The sequence below is a fragment of the Phalacrocorax carbo genome, chromosome 6 (assembly GCF_963921805.1).
Source record: "Phalacrocorax carbo chromosome 6, bPhaCar2.1, whole genome shotgun sequence".
NCBI lineage: Eukaryota > Metazoa > Chordata > Aves > Suliformes > Phalacrocoracidae > Phalacrocorax > Phalacrocorax carbo.
In genome coordinates this window covers 57889762-57904418 of record NC_087518.1, presented here as the reverse complement: position 1 = coordinate 57904418, position 14657 = coordinate 57889762, and the positions used below count along the sequence as shown (strand labels likewise).

General features: G+C 38.0%; 1 protein-coding gene across 11 annotated transcripts in view; it reads left to right on the top strand.

The window, feature by feature from the left end:
• The window catches only part of ZNF644 (zinc finger protein 644), a 78317-nt gene that overhangs the window by 43303 nt on the left and 20357 nt on the right, over positions 1 to 14657 (top strand). For 6 of the 11 annotated variants that reach the window (XM_064455476.1, XM_064455475.1, XM_064455478.1 and 3 more), the window contains exon 2: positions 4624 to 4679. The exons of the other annotated variants lie outside the window; for them this stretch is intronic. The gene's annotated coding sequence lies outside the window, so the exon portion shown is untranslated. The remainder of the gene's footprint in view (positions 1 to 4623; positions 4680 to 14657) is intronic. 11 annotated transcript variants of the gene reach the window in all.

Below are 14657 nucleotides of genomic sequence, written 5' to 3'. Positions count from 1 at the left end.
TGACTTCTATATAATTCTGGCTTCAGTAGGGTACCTGCACTTAAATATTGCTTTGCATTAACTACTGTAAGAAGAGTAATTGTTATTTTTCCTTTGTAAATTTAATTTTGGTAAATTTGATCGTGGCATTTATAGTTTTGTTGGTTAAACTAAGGTTGGAATAGATAGATTGGGAGAAGTTTTACAAATTCTCTAAAGGAATTAATTTTGTGACTTTCAGAAAACCTTGTGTTTAAATTCGAGTGATTATTTAAATAATCTACACTGAATGTTAGTTCTAGATATTTGTGGGTACTGAATGTAGATTAAGTTACCTTTATACTTTTTGATAGAAATCAAAGAGCATCAAAGCTCCTTCCTGCAAACAGAAAGCAGGAAACTACTTTTTTTTTATGGACAAGGTAACTGTTGACTACTTGTTGGGAAAATGGCAGTGTAGGCTTGTGTTTAAAGAGCTTTTCAGCTTCAGATTTAGGAGACTACTGTCAGCTAAGTTTTTGCTTTTTCAGTCCTCTTCTGAAATTGCTTTATGCTTGGTAGTTGCATGTACAATTTTAGCTGGAGCTTCTTCTGGGTTTCTCGTAATAGCAGTTCGTTAGAGTAATCTCTGTTTTCTACTGGATGTTTTTTTCCTGCATTGATTCTTAGGATTATTAGATTTCTAAGATTATGGATGTTTTCTAGATACTAGAATGCGTCTAGATGCGTCAGATACTAGAAGGAAATTTCTCCCCATCCCTGACTTTTGAATTTAGCAGATCTTAATGCTGGGACAGCAGTATCCTAGTAAATGTAAATGCCACTCTCAAACCAATTAATCACATTTTGTACTTGAAGACAAGACTGCAGTTGCAAGCTTTTTGCTGTGTTTTTATGCTAAGCTGGTGACAACCAAGCAAAAAACTTCTCCATGAATTACATTCCGGACTGCAGCTATTCCAGGAGACGGTGGTGGTTAAAGGTGGTTAAGTGTCTTTTCCCTGATAGATGTACAAATGTCCGTTATCACAGATCTGTTAGGGTATAAGGGCAGATAAATATATCAAAATTCTTGTCAGGATTACTGCAAATTCTATTTACTCATTGTACACCTTTGCATTCTAGTGTTTCTCAAACTTTTTCCCCAGAGAGGGACCTGTTACAGGAGATGTTTCATTATAGCAAACAGGGCCTTAATAATGTAAGTAGAAAATGAATAAAAGTCAGTTTAGTCCTGACATAAGACCAGGCTCTAATGACAAGAGGAGTAGTTAGGCAAGTTTTGTGGAGTAACTTATATTTGAACTTAGATTAATTGTCTTTCTATAAACCTTGTATTGTGAAAGGTTGCAAGATTGATGCAAGGTTCATGGATAAAATCTTTTCTGCTATCTTTATGGATGTGAAAGTAGTTATCTTAGTTGTTCTTTATGAACCTGAATTTTGAAGTAGCAGCTGTAACTTCTGTTTACTTTGGAGCGCAGTATTATGGAAGCTTTTGTAGCGGTCCTCTAGCTAACCAGAAAGATTAAAAATTTTAACTAGTCTAGTGTGATTATCTGTAACAATTATTTTACAGCCTGTATATACAGCTTTTAAAATTATTCTTCGAACAAATGCTTTTTGAGAATGTATCTGTGTATGTCTGTCTCAAATACACTTGAGGGGGTTATACTTCTGTATCTGAGCAGATGTGACTTTCTCATTGCACACAGGCCTGAGAACTTCTTGTGCTTATTTTAGCCTTTTTCGTATGTTGCATGAGAATAACTATCACCGGTATGCTGCTTTTTCCTTTCATCACTGGGCAAGGTGATCGTTGCTGCCAGTGAAACCAGCCTGGGTTCACATTTACCGATTAGTAAGAAATGCTTATGCTTTTAAGCACTCTGAGTCCTTTTGTGGTTCTTTAGTATCACTGGGGCTACATGTGAGATGTCACCCATCTCCACTGTTGCAGTTTTCTTCCACTTCCTTTTCTCTGCCCTTATCAGAACAGGCAGCTGCTTATCTGTGATCAGAAGCCTAACCATTTTACAGCGGTCCTTGTACCTGCTGTGGGGCCCTTCTCACTTTTTGAGTGGTGAGGCCTCAAGGTGAATGCTCTGTAACTACATTTCTTACCTGCTTCTGAGTCCCTTTTTGATGCTGTCTTTATTATCTGGTGAGGCAGAGTGGCTTTCATTCCCACTTCCTTTCCTGATAATGAGAATTAAGACAGGAAAATCAGAGCCAAAGTGTTTGTGATTTTTTTAAATCTTTGCCGTTCCCTAAGGAGTCTTGGAGAACTACCTGTCTTGGATCTCCTGGTAAAGAATTTCAGGTGCTCAGTTATTCCAAATGTCAACACACTTGAAATGAATAGCATGTTAGCGTTTGATTGTGCTGGAGTGAGAGGAACCTTCCTTGACAGCAGAAAGACCTTTGAGGGGTGAGCGTTGGTTAAGTACTGTCGGTTGGGTCACTTCAAACAGTGAGACTCTCAATGCTATCATTAGTCTGAGCTAAAACTTTGTGTCGTGGTGCAGATTGCATTGCCTTCGTCAAAATGCTTGCATGCCACTGCACCTACTATCTCCCATTGGGTGGAGCTTTGAACACCTGTGGGTTTGAAATCCCAAAAAGGGGGGTTAATTCTGTAGGGCCCTTTATAACACAGGCCTGCAGTAGACAGCCTGTTGGTCCTTTGGCAGTTTGCTTGATGATGATCTCTTTGTGAAACTTCTGTCACCTTTCCTTCAGCTGGACAATATACAAATTATGATGGCCCATATTCCCCGCTCCCTTCACTTTCCCTCTGTGGCAAATGTAGGTATAGAGCAACCCCAGATTTATCCCTAAAGTGGTCTGTGAGCTCCCTGTGAACCAGAGAATACTTACATTCAAGAGTACTTGCATTTAAGTTTTCTCCAAAGAGCATGTGCAATGAGTACAAGAGTGCATGCCCTCCAGGTAGGCAGTGTGGGGTAAGACTTCCCATGTTATGTCAACAGAGTAAATGGATTGGTCGGAAGTAATGTGTTTCCATGAGAAGCTGTTAGTGTTACAGGTTGTATGAGGGCCTGCTGTATTACCACAGTGATATACAGTTGCCTGGGCTTAATCCTTCGATGCAGCAATTCTGTCTATGCTTGAATCACAAACCATGAAACCTGTGTTGAGAACAGTTACTGCTGATGTTTAGCTAATTGCAATGTGCAGAAGATGTGATAATCGCTACATTAGCATTGTGAAATCGTTTTGCATGGGGGGCAGAGTCATCAATGTAGTTCTTAACTTGCAGTGAGAGAAGTGTTAGACTGGGATTGACTCTGCCCAGCCAAAGTGCACAGGTTTACTGAGATGTCTGGTTCAGTGCTGATCTTAGCGTTAAATAATATAAAGCCTGCATAGACCTTCTTTTGCATTTTTTGAAAGGTATTTTGTCTCTTCATACAGGCAGGGTGTATTTTGGCGGCTTTTTTAAACTGTACCTTTACATTTACCTTCTGTAACATATAGTAGGGCTCCACTGCTGCTTGAAAATAACACTTTAGCTCCACTAGGCATGTGAATGTTACTCTAAAATCTGACTAAAGAATTTTACTTTTTCTGTAATACAACTTATTTGAGAAATTAGTGTATCTTTTGAATAATATTAATGCATAAGGGCTATGGTTTAATGTGATAATTAGGAAATGATCCTTGGGCTAGGGAAAGGAGCTTGGAGAGTTATTTTCTGTTGCTTTGTATCACCCAGCAAGACTTTTTTGAAAGGTCTGTCTTTCCTTACTCTCTTTGTAGTTTAGGCAGGTGGCTTTGAGACAGTTACAGCCTGACTGGGGAACTCAGAATCAAAAAGCTGTGTGTGAACAAATTGAGGGGAGGAATCTCAGCGTTAATTCTGGTGATGGATTCCTTAGATTAGTCCAGGTAGGAAGAACCCTCTCTGTAAAGCCATGTGCTAGGTATTGTCTCTTCATTAGAAGTAGACTCAGTTCTGTAGAGATGCTGTACCCAAATCCATTCTTGGCTTTGTGCAGCTTCAGTGACTTTCAGAATCTCTTCCAAACATTATATAGTCTGATACCTCCACCTAGGAAGTGAAAAATTTCCTTGTATAGCTAGTTCTGTAAAAGATCCATGAGGAAAGCTGAAAAGAGAGCATTTAAGTGACATAAATCAGCCTTCATGAAGGCAAATTAAATTATGATTTTAAAATGGGCCAGCTAGCCTTAAAAAAAACACAGCTTTCCTATGAAAGGCGAGGAATTAGTGAGGCCCAGGTTTAAAACCCTCTAATACTTAATCTCAGATATGTTGATCTTTTTTGCTAAAAAGATCTAAAAAAAAAAATAAATAAACCAACCAACAAAACCAACCAACTTTCATTTGTAACTGTTTCCTTTCTGTGCTTCATTCCCCATTCAGGGAACTTAAGATAGCTGACTTTTCGGGCACTGGCAGAAAATGCAGCAGAGCTTTTCTTGCCATGCAACCTTTTTTCCCTTGTTCTGCCCACTTTGTTTCATAGTGCGTATTTGATACAATTTCTTGGTGGATTTTCTAAATTAAAGTACCAACATCTATGTTATTTGAAAACAGTCTAGAACACAAGCGCAAAACAATGACAGCTGTACAGTAAGTTCTTGTTTTCTTTTGCAGGTTTGTTTTAATGTGGAAGTGGATCTTACAGCTTAATGCAAATCAAACAAACGAAGGTGAGAAACTTTGTTGGTTTTTTCCCCAAAATTCCTTGGATCCGTTAGCATGTAGTGCTAAACACTCAGAAAAAATGGTCAGTGAAAATTGTATTGAAATTTGTATCTTGATTTAATGTATGGATGTAGTATTACCGCTATGATACCAAAATTAGGAACAAAACATACACAGCCCTAATATTTAAGATTATTAGTATTATTGTATTTATGCTTTTCTTCCATAAACTATTATAGTAAAAAAGCTATCAAGGCATTCTGCTAGCTGTTGAGACACAAAATTATGAGGACTTCAAGTGTTTTTAATCCTCTGCATATCACCCACCTGGTTTCAAAGTACTGAAAATGTACTTTGCATTGTCAAAGCAGCATGCTAAAGTTGCATTTATTCTATTAATAAATAACCACGTGGGAAATTTGACCAGCCACCAGAATAGTGTTTTGAATTTTTAATAATGAAATTCTGTTGGGTTTTTCCCCTTTTCTGTCCTCAGGAGCCCTTTTTGGAGCTACTAGAAAGACAAAGTATATGAAGATTTACTGCTGGTACTCATGAGCTGTAACTTAGGTGTCCATTTGCAATTGCAAAGTGTCCATCTAGGAAAAATTTTCTGCAACTTTTTGGCATGTCTGCCCCCTGCCTTATTTTGAGAAAAAGAATTTTTCTGAGTCCAGATTTTGTTTCTCTTCAAGCGACTTCATATTCTACTTCAGGAAGACTGAACTATAAAATTAATCTCTTCTCTGAGTATCTTTAGGGAATGCCCCACGGTTCAGTAAATTCTCTGCTGTGGAGGCAGGGCATGATGGACTCATGTAGGTAGGCTTCCCTAACAAACAAAACTGGCTTCTCAAGTTTCCTGCTTGCTGTTTGACCAATATGTCATCACGGCATCATACAGCTGCTTGTGGGGACTTGATATTTTGAAGAGGTGAGAGGGAGATCCTGTTTGCTCAAATAAGCTTGTTCTTAATTTCTAATTTCTGATTAATATGTAGATCTAATGTAGCTTTAAAAATGTGGAATGTGCATTTTAAAGCAGATGTGACCCGCTTTGTATCTTCTTTTTTAGAACTACTGCTGTCAACTTCAAAATACTGATTATAGCAGAACGTTTTGTGGGGACTTTAACATAACTCTTCTGTTCAGTGTTGTTCCTTTGTGTAATGCTTATCTGATTCACGACTTAGATTATGAATTGTCTTCTGAACTATGAACAATTAAAGTAAGCTGTCCTGCTGTAGTATGCATATACTTACACGTAGAGGAATGTTTACTGCCTTAGCCTGACTGCAGGTTTCTAGAATGTGCTGCTTTGAGGAAATGAATAAATGTAACTCTGCAAGAGGAAATACTTTTATTTATCTGAGGATGAGTGTAAAATGAGAATCATGGCTAGGGAGGGGACTTGAATTCACAGTAAGATTTAGATTGTTCCTTGTGCCTTCTAATGCTTTCAGTACTTAATGCTTACAGTTTATGTTCTGTCTCTTCTTAATTTATGTGTGATCTCATTACTGGCTTAAATACAGAAAATGAGTTGAGAAGTCTGTTATATATAAATAATTGTGTTCCTTAAGCATGAAGTCTTTTGAATGAAACTCCAAAGATGTTTCATCTTAATGGTGGTTAGCTGTGCATAATAGAAAAAAGCTGGTCTCTGAGGAGGCAGCCTTCCCTCTTGCATACATTACAAGAGGACAGAAAAATGTGTAAAAGAATACATGGAAACAGTGTAATGACGTTTGATCAGTATTGTTACGGCTTGGAGGAGATCTTGAGGTTCTGACAGTTCTGTGAAAATGACAACTGAATAGTCAGTAAATCAATGAAAATATTACGCATTATCAGGGAACAAAACAAAAACTAGAACAAAACAAAAACCAGATCCGGTTATACAAATTTGTGGTGTACCATAGATGCATTGCATTGCAATGTGTATTGCTTCTTGAGTACTAGTCTACCCCTGCGACTGAAAAAATGACATAGCAGAGCTAACGAAGGTTCAGAGAAGGGCAGTGAGGATGACGGAAAGACTTCATTTTAAAGAACAACCTGCCTTTCCCAACTGCTTCTGTCTTCTGTCTCCACTCATGAGTGTAGTGACTGCAGCATCTTGTAGACTTCTAACCAGTGAGCTTCCACAACTCAGTGCAGACTTGTCCCTTTGTGTATGAGCTTATGTCACTTAAAGCAATAGCTGAAAATGTAATTTAATGCTTTGCTCAATCACTCTTCTTGTACTCTTGACCAGAATGCATTTCGTAATGACTCTGATAGCATGCTTTCTAGGTAGGTTTTCTTTGGGTAAAGGACTTGGGAGTTTTGTTTTTCTAATTTCAAATCATTCACTTTCCTAATGCGAATATAAAAGGTATGATATCCAGACTTTTGGAAATAGAAAAAAAAAAATCTGTTGCCAGTGAAAAACACACAGGTGTAAGATACTATTTACCAACAGTGAATGTACTTTATTGTGGTAACCGTGGTCTTTGTTCTTAGGTTTTCTGACTTCCAGACTGCATCTTCTGAGCTCCATAGGAGGACCTATCTTGTTTTATATATGGGGGAAAGTTAGGAAAAAGGAACCTTGGTCTCAGCATGTTAACAGTGTAATGGGTCACACTTCTGTGTAACAGGAAAGGTACAGAAGGTAGATGCTTGTGCTTAATTTCCCTGTAACAGTGTGTAGAGTAAGGTCAGATTTTAAGCATTTGAGGTACCAGGCAAAACCAGACTTGCTTCCACAAACTGTTTTGAATATGTTTAGTATTGCTTTACCTAAAAGTAGAGGACATAATGAATGAATAATACCACCAGAGATGTTAAAGGATAGGTTATGTGAAGAATTCTGCACAGGATAAATTTGAGTATGTGAGATTTGTGGGTTTTGGGCGCAGGCAGGAATCTTGTACAGTTTTCACCTTGTTCATATTATCCTGGTGACATGAAGTTGAGTGTTCTGCCATTGAATCACTTATCGTAATGACTTTTTAAAAAACTAAACCAAACCAACCAACCAAAAACTAGTTATTGGGGAGCGACCTTATCTTGTCACTTGGAATTATGAGTTTTGTCTGTTCATCTGGTCATGTCCAGAGTGATACAGCTTCAGGTCTTCTAAAAACTTATCTTTCAAGTGTTCATCAGTAAGAATAACAACTCTCTCCAAGTTGGCAGAATTTTTTGTGCTTAATCTAAAAAAGCACAAGATGGTGTTTTGACCTTACCTGGCACTGTTACTTACAATCTTATTAGCTTTTTAGCCCTTGATCACTGAAAGAATACAGAGGATTATGAGAGCCAGTTTGCTGGTAAGAATGAATGAATATCACTAATGTAATTTGTTACACTAAGACTAAATGAGTAAAAGCAGAGTGTTCATTTCAGGTAGTCGTCTTATAACTGGGGAAGATAGCATGCTGTAGGAGTTAAGTAGTCTCTCTACATTAGCAGGAGAGACAAAATTTGTGATGGTATTAAAATATGTACAGCAAATAGTTGTCAGCCAAAAAAGCAAAAAGCATGAGGAATTCCTAGATGTGTTTCAGGTCACACTGGATAAAAAGAATTAGAACTTTAATAAGAAATAAGGTCAGAATTTTTTCAAAGTTGAAAGGTGTGTCATGCTCAGAGATCTGTCTGAATAAAGTTGCATTGTTTTAAGAGTCGCCTGGACAGGGTGCTGGGCCATCTTGTGTAGACTCTGCTCTTCCTAGAAAGGTTGGACTAGATGATCCCTGAGGTCCCTTCCAACCTGTGATTCTCATCTCTGATCTGTAGGACCGACGCTTCAGGACTAGTTCATGCAGGTAACTAACAATATAGTTCAATGAACTTGAGAAAAATAGTCAAATATACCTGACTTTGAAAATGGCTTCTCAGTCTGGTTGTGATCTTTACATTGTATATGCTGAATAGCTTATCCAAATAACAAGCTGGGTGTTTATACCTTAAGAGATCTTCAGCTTCAGGTACTGAATTCACCTTTCTCTGAAATTTGGGGTTATGATGAAAATAAGATTTCTGTGGCAATGTAGTTGTAATCATTGGGGATTTGTATAGACTTATGGAAGACAGCTGATATTAGAGCCAGTTTGTTGATATGTATTGGATTTGTATTGGAAGAAATGGTTCTTTACCCAACTGCTCACGGAAGGCATCTGAACAAAAAGACCAAATTGTAGGAAAAACCTTTGGTTTTAATTGAAAGTCAGTTTATATTTGGATATGAAAATTCTGTAGGTTCTGCTTCAATTGATTAATTTTAAATGTCTCTGTGTTAGTACACTGTCGTTCATATTTGGCGGCTGGGGGAAGGTTTTCAGTTCTGTGTGGTCTGCACGCGGATAATCAGTTTATGACACAGAATTTCACCACCACTTGGTGGCAGTACCTGGCTTCAAAAGGACTTATTTCTGAGCAGATAAATGGGGCTTTGATTCTGTAAAAGTGTAGGTTAAGGGGGAGTAGATCTGTTTTGAGATCTCTAAAAGTTAGTGACGTGTGTTAAAAATGAAAATACTTTTTATTTAACCTACCGGAAGGATTTGCATTTGTATGTCTCTATGGAAAATCTAGCTATCATGTCTAATATGTAATTTAAGAGTATTTCTTGTGTTAATAGTATTCTCCGAAGATGTACTTAATGTTCCCCCATTGAATTATTTTAGCATTTACTTCTAGCGTTTTATTTCGATTGAGTAGTGTACTTCAAGTAATTTTAGAACATAAAATTTGCTTCATGGTAGTGTTCTTCCTAATGTTGCCTTTTGCAGTTACAGAGGACTGCCAAAGCTTCTTTCTTGCCTTCTGAAATGTTCTCTGCATTTTCACTTTTTTTATTTATTGACATAAATCTTAGGAAAAGAATCCCCAGCAGATTTTTCTGTCAACAAAGCTAGTAAAAGTCTGTGCCCTTAATAGGTGTTGCCTCTCAGTTGTGCTGATTCAGCAGCGCATGGGTCCCAGCCTTTTAAACTGGATAATGAAATTGTTGATAAAGTGTGAAAGAAGGAACGTGGGGGAGTGGAGAAAGGCGGGAGCTCTTTAAATTGCTTTAGTACAGACAAGTGTAATTCCAATGTACAGCGCAGTAATTTGACAGCATATGGCTCTATGTTGGGACTACTTCCTCTTCTCTGCAACCCAGAATCGTCTGCAATGACAGCAGGTCTTTCATTTTAGTATTATTGCCCATGTAAGGACTGTAGTGGTGAGACTAGAGCCTGGAAGAATGCAGGTGCTGTCCTAAACGTGTGCTCTTTATGAAACCTCTCACTCCCTGTGACTATAACAGAGCTTTGCTCTGCGGAAGTGGGTTCTGTGAGGTGGAAATATTTTTTACTGTGTTGCCTGAAAAGCCGACACTGAGAATCCAGCATCCTTGGGCCCCTCTGAGGTGTGACATAGCAAGAAGGCATCTAAGTAGATTGTGACACAGAAGAGGGATTCATCCTGTGGAAACTCCTGAATTGTAGAAATACCAACAGAAAATGAGGTGGGACTTGGAAAATGGATGTTTATAAACTTGAGCATGATAATATTACTTAGTGATATTATTTTATTTAGTGAGAGAACTCTGGAAAACAGGAACACTGGAAGAGCGGTAGAAGGAAGAGGAGCATCAAATTATAGTTTTGCTGGGATAAAGAGAATGCACTTTTGCTGTATACCTAATTATTTTTGTGTAATTTTCTTAATCTGTCAGAATAATAAATCTGAAGTTAGTAGTTGGGAACTTTTTTAAAAATTAAAATACTCTTGTCCCTGTATTGCTGATACTTTGAAGTGAAAGAAAAAAGTGGATAGTCTGAGCATATGGAGCACTATAAAGAGGAGTAAAGTAAGCAGGAATTGGGATACAGAATCACGGAATAGTTGAGGTTGGAAGGGACCTGTGGAGATCTTGTCCAATCCCCTGCCTTAAGCAGGGTCACCTAGAGCAGCTTGCCCAGGACCATGTCTGGACAACTTTCAAATGTGTCCAAGGATGGAGGCTCTACAACCTCTCTGAGCAACCTGTGCCAGTCCCTCTCACAGTAAAAAAGTTTTCCTTGTTTTCACATGAAAACTCATGTATTTTAGTTTGTATCCATTGCTGCTTCTGTCACTGAATGACTCTTTCCAGAGTCTGACTCCCTCTTTTTGCACCCTCCATTCAGATGTTTGTAGACGTTGATGAGACCCTATTAAGCCTTCTCTTTCCAGGCTGAACAGTCCTAACTCTATCAACCTTTCCTCATATGAGATGTAGCCTTACTAGTGCTGAGTAGGGCGCAAGGATCACCTCCCTCAGTGGGTTGACAACACTTCTAATGCGGAGCAGGATATTGTTGGCTGCCTTTGCCACAAGGGCATATTGGTGGCTCTTGTTCAGCTTGCTGTCCAGCAGGACCCCTAGGAACTTCTTTGCAAAACTGCTTTCCAGCCTGTACTGGTGTATGGAGTTGTTAATGATGCGGTACATGCTTTCCTTTGACCGTGAGGTTTCTGTCAGTCCATTTCTCTAGTCTGTTGAAGTCCATCTGAATGGCAGCACAACCCACTGGTGTATCAGTGACTCTGCTCAGTCTTGTATCATCAGCAAACTTCCACCCCATCATTCAGGTCATTGATGAAGGTGTTTGACCCAGTATTGGCCCCAGGATACAGTGCTGGTTACTGGCCACCAACTACACTTTGTACCACTGATCGCAACTCTTCATTTTTTTGACAGCTTGGTAAAAATAATGTCTCACAACAAGGATGGGGGCAGGGCTTTTATTTATAGACTGTAATGAGGAAGAACTTTCTTAGTTTGTAATGCTAATGGTTAATAAACTATTCATTGTATTCTGTCTAGGTAAAAGCAATTGTTGGTACTATAATTGAGGCTTCAGAATACATTTGACTGAAAAACACAGGTAACGGTGATGAAAGATGAAAAGTGTTTTCTCAAACATTTAGTTTCTTCAGAGAGAAAAAAGGTGTGAGCATGTGAGACAGACCTAAAGGAAAAGAATTTATCTACGCATGTGGAAGTATAAGGGAACAGTTTTCTAGAGAAATAGTGTGTATTACAGAGCGTTAAATCTGTATTTTTCAAGCTTATGTGTTTCTTACTGGAATGCTGCTAGTTGTTACCCTGTATGTCTGCATTTAGGAAAATTCAATATTTGATTGTAGTTCTCATCTTCAGTAGGAACTGGTGGTAGTGCAAGTACAATCTAGTTCAAATACTGAAAATCCAAACTACACAAAAGCTGCAGGAACATAGAGACTTAAGTAGCTGGCTGTCGCCTGTGGATGGGGTTGTGGCATGCTGGGGGGAGTTATGGAAGCCTGTGGAGTTGCCAGACAATGTGTGACTGTTCTTAAGCTACCAGATTCAAAGTCTTGGTTTTTTGCGCTGGCTAGGCATCTTTTAGAAATGCCTAATTCACTTTGAAAAGCCTCTGCCAATAAAACTGTCTTAAACTGCTGCATTAGCACTTACAACTAGAAGAGTATTTTTTTTAAAGTAACACATCTGATTCCTGTGACACTTAAATTGTATTGTCATTTATTTTATTGATTTCAGTATTGAATTTCAGCATGATGCACCCCATTGTGACAAACTGGTTTATTTTCCCAAGCAAATCAATATTAGAGAAATAAGATTAAGAATGGTCGGTGGCAGTAATGGTATTCTCTTCTATGATTTCTGAATTGTAAGATGGTCATGCTTCAGTTGTGTACTGTTTCCTTTCACTTGTGAGATGTTAAAATATCACTCTTAAACATTTTAGACCAGAAATCAAGTTTCTGAAATCTTGTCATTTTTAAGGACTACCTGGCACACAGCTTTTGAAGAGATTGTTTCATTAGAAACAAAGTTTCAGGTAAATAAACTTTCTGAAAAAGTGTGCTTCAGGTTTGATGTTCCTGAGTGTAATCTCACTGAAAAAAACAGGCTGCTTTTGTGTGATGACTTCTCTAGAACTCAAAGTTTCTCTTTGGTCAACCTTTTCCACAGAGATATGACAGTGAAATCTTTCACTGAATCTTTCAACGGTAAAACAAAAGGTTATACTGTGGGTGGCAATAACTTTCTATTTCTTTATCTAGGCATAATATGACTTCTTAGTGTTGCATCAGTAATTTTTCTTGCTGCTTTAAAAGTATTTTTTAATCTGGGAGGCTGATTAGCTATGAGCGTTTTATGTTCGTATGAAAACACAAACATCAGGTATGGATCTGAATGGAAGATACCTAGTTTTCAGTGGAACTCCTTAGACTGCAGTTATATTAATAACCATATGCTTGTATGTAAAGCAGCTGTGGGAGGGCAGTATTCATGGTGTTATGCATATTAAACTGTCTCTTCACTACAGAACTTAAAAAAAAAAATTCAGGTGAATTTGTAGGTTTCAAACCTAAGTAAGTATTCTACAAATAGTGTCTGCACTGCAGGAGGGGGAATGTATTTTCAACAAGGTAATTTGCAAACACAAATAGAAGCTGGAGGACGGTACGGGTGAGTCACTGACTTACCCTCTGGTTGTCAGGCTTTGTGGTTCTATTTCCATCTGAAGGGTGGATCTGCATAGTGCTTTAAGAAGAGATAAAGCAGAAAACGGGTAATAGGTATTTTTCTAATTAACAAAGTATCGTGATTTTATTGACTTTGGATATTTATATTGCTAGATAACACCCAAAACTCAGGAGGTGTGAGCTGTGTGTATTACTGTACGGAAGAGGCAAAACTATTGTGCAGCTATCCTCTAAATAACTTGACTTTTTTTTTTTTTCAAGATACGGCTGGTTTATGCATTTATTGGCATAAATGCTGTACAAACCTTCATTTTTCCAAAGGTTCTTAAACATTTCACTTCTGATGGAAGGTCCATGCTTGATGTTTGCCATGATTAAGTTGTTAAAGGAATAGACTGCGTAATGGGGCAAAATGGAAGGAGGTGCCTCTTTAGTCCTGTGCCATGATGTATTTAAGCTCTCTCTGGTCTGCTGTTTGTGCCTAAAAATCTGTGACTTTGGTTGTATCATCTTCAATATAGTCAGTTATGTGAGAAAGCTTTATTACAGGAATGCTTTTGGATGAATGGTAGGTTTTGTTAGTTTTCTCTATTTACATAACAAAGTCTTGAAGAAAACTCAAAATGGGAACAGTGCAAACCTGAAACACCTTTCCTCTCTTGAATATTTGCATAATCCCTTGAGTGTCCTGATTATTCACATATCTGCTTAAAGAACTTGACTTATACTTGTCCTGTGCTAAGTAACCCCTCATATTTGTCTTTGTTACAGCACTGCTGAAAGACACTATATTTCTTCAGTTACTTTAACTAGGCTGCGTAAGTTCAATCCGTTTAGGAGATGGCTTCTGAGTTTTTATACCACTCACTAGCTGCTCTGTGCTTTTAGCTCATTGGCTTATATTTATTAATTTAATGAGAAACTTGATATCAAAACACAAAAAATCACTTCATGGTTTTCACAAACTCAACCAAAATGGCCCGTTTAATTTTCCAGCTCCAGCGTGCTTTCAAATCTATTGTAGATCCATGTAAAATAACATGGGTTTTGTAACAGAAACCAACAAATCTCAAACTACAGCCACTAGTAGACAACAGCATAGTACACTTGGCACTGGAGTGCAGGCTTTAATGAATTAGCATTGCATGAAGGCAATATTCGTAATTTGGTGTGTGACCCTATTATGAAATAAGAACTTGGAAATGTTGTAAACCTACTGGTAATAAATACAATTAATAATGTACATAGAACAATGGAATTAAGTTCACTCCTATCAAAAAGAATTATTAATGAACAGAAAGTGGACAGCATAGATCTGATGACAGGAAGGTTGCGTCTAATCTGAATTACTGAGTGACCTAGGAAGCTTGCTCAGAGGGATTACCGAATAATTATGTTAATATGCAATTATCACCTCATTTCTTCTGTAGTAACCTCAAGATGTAGTGTAGTAAGGGTGTTATAGC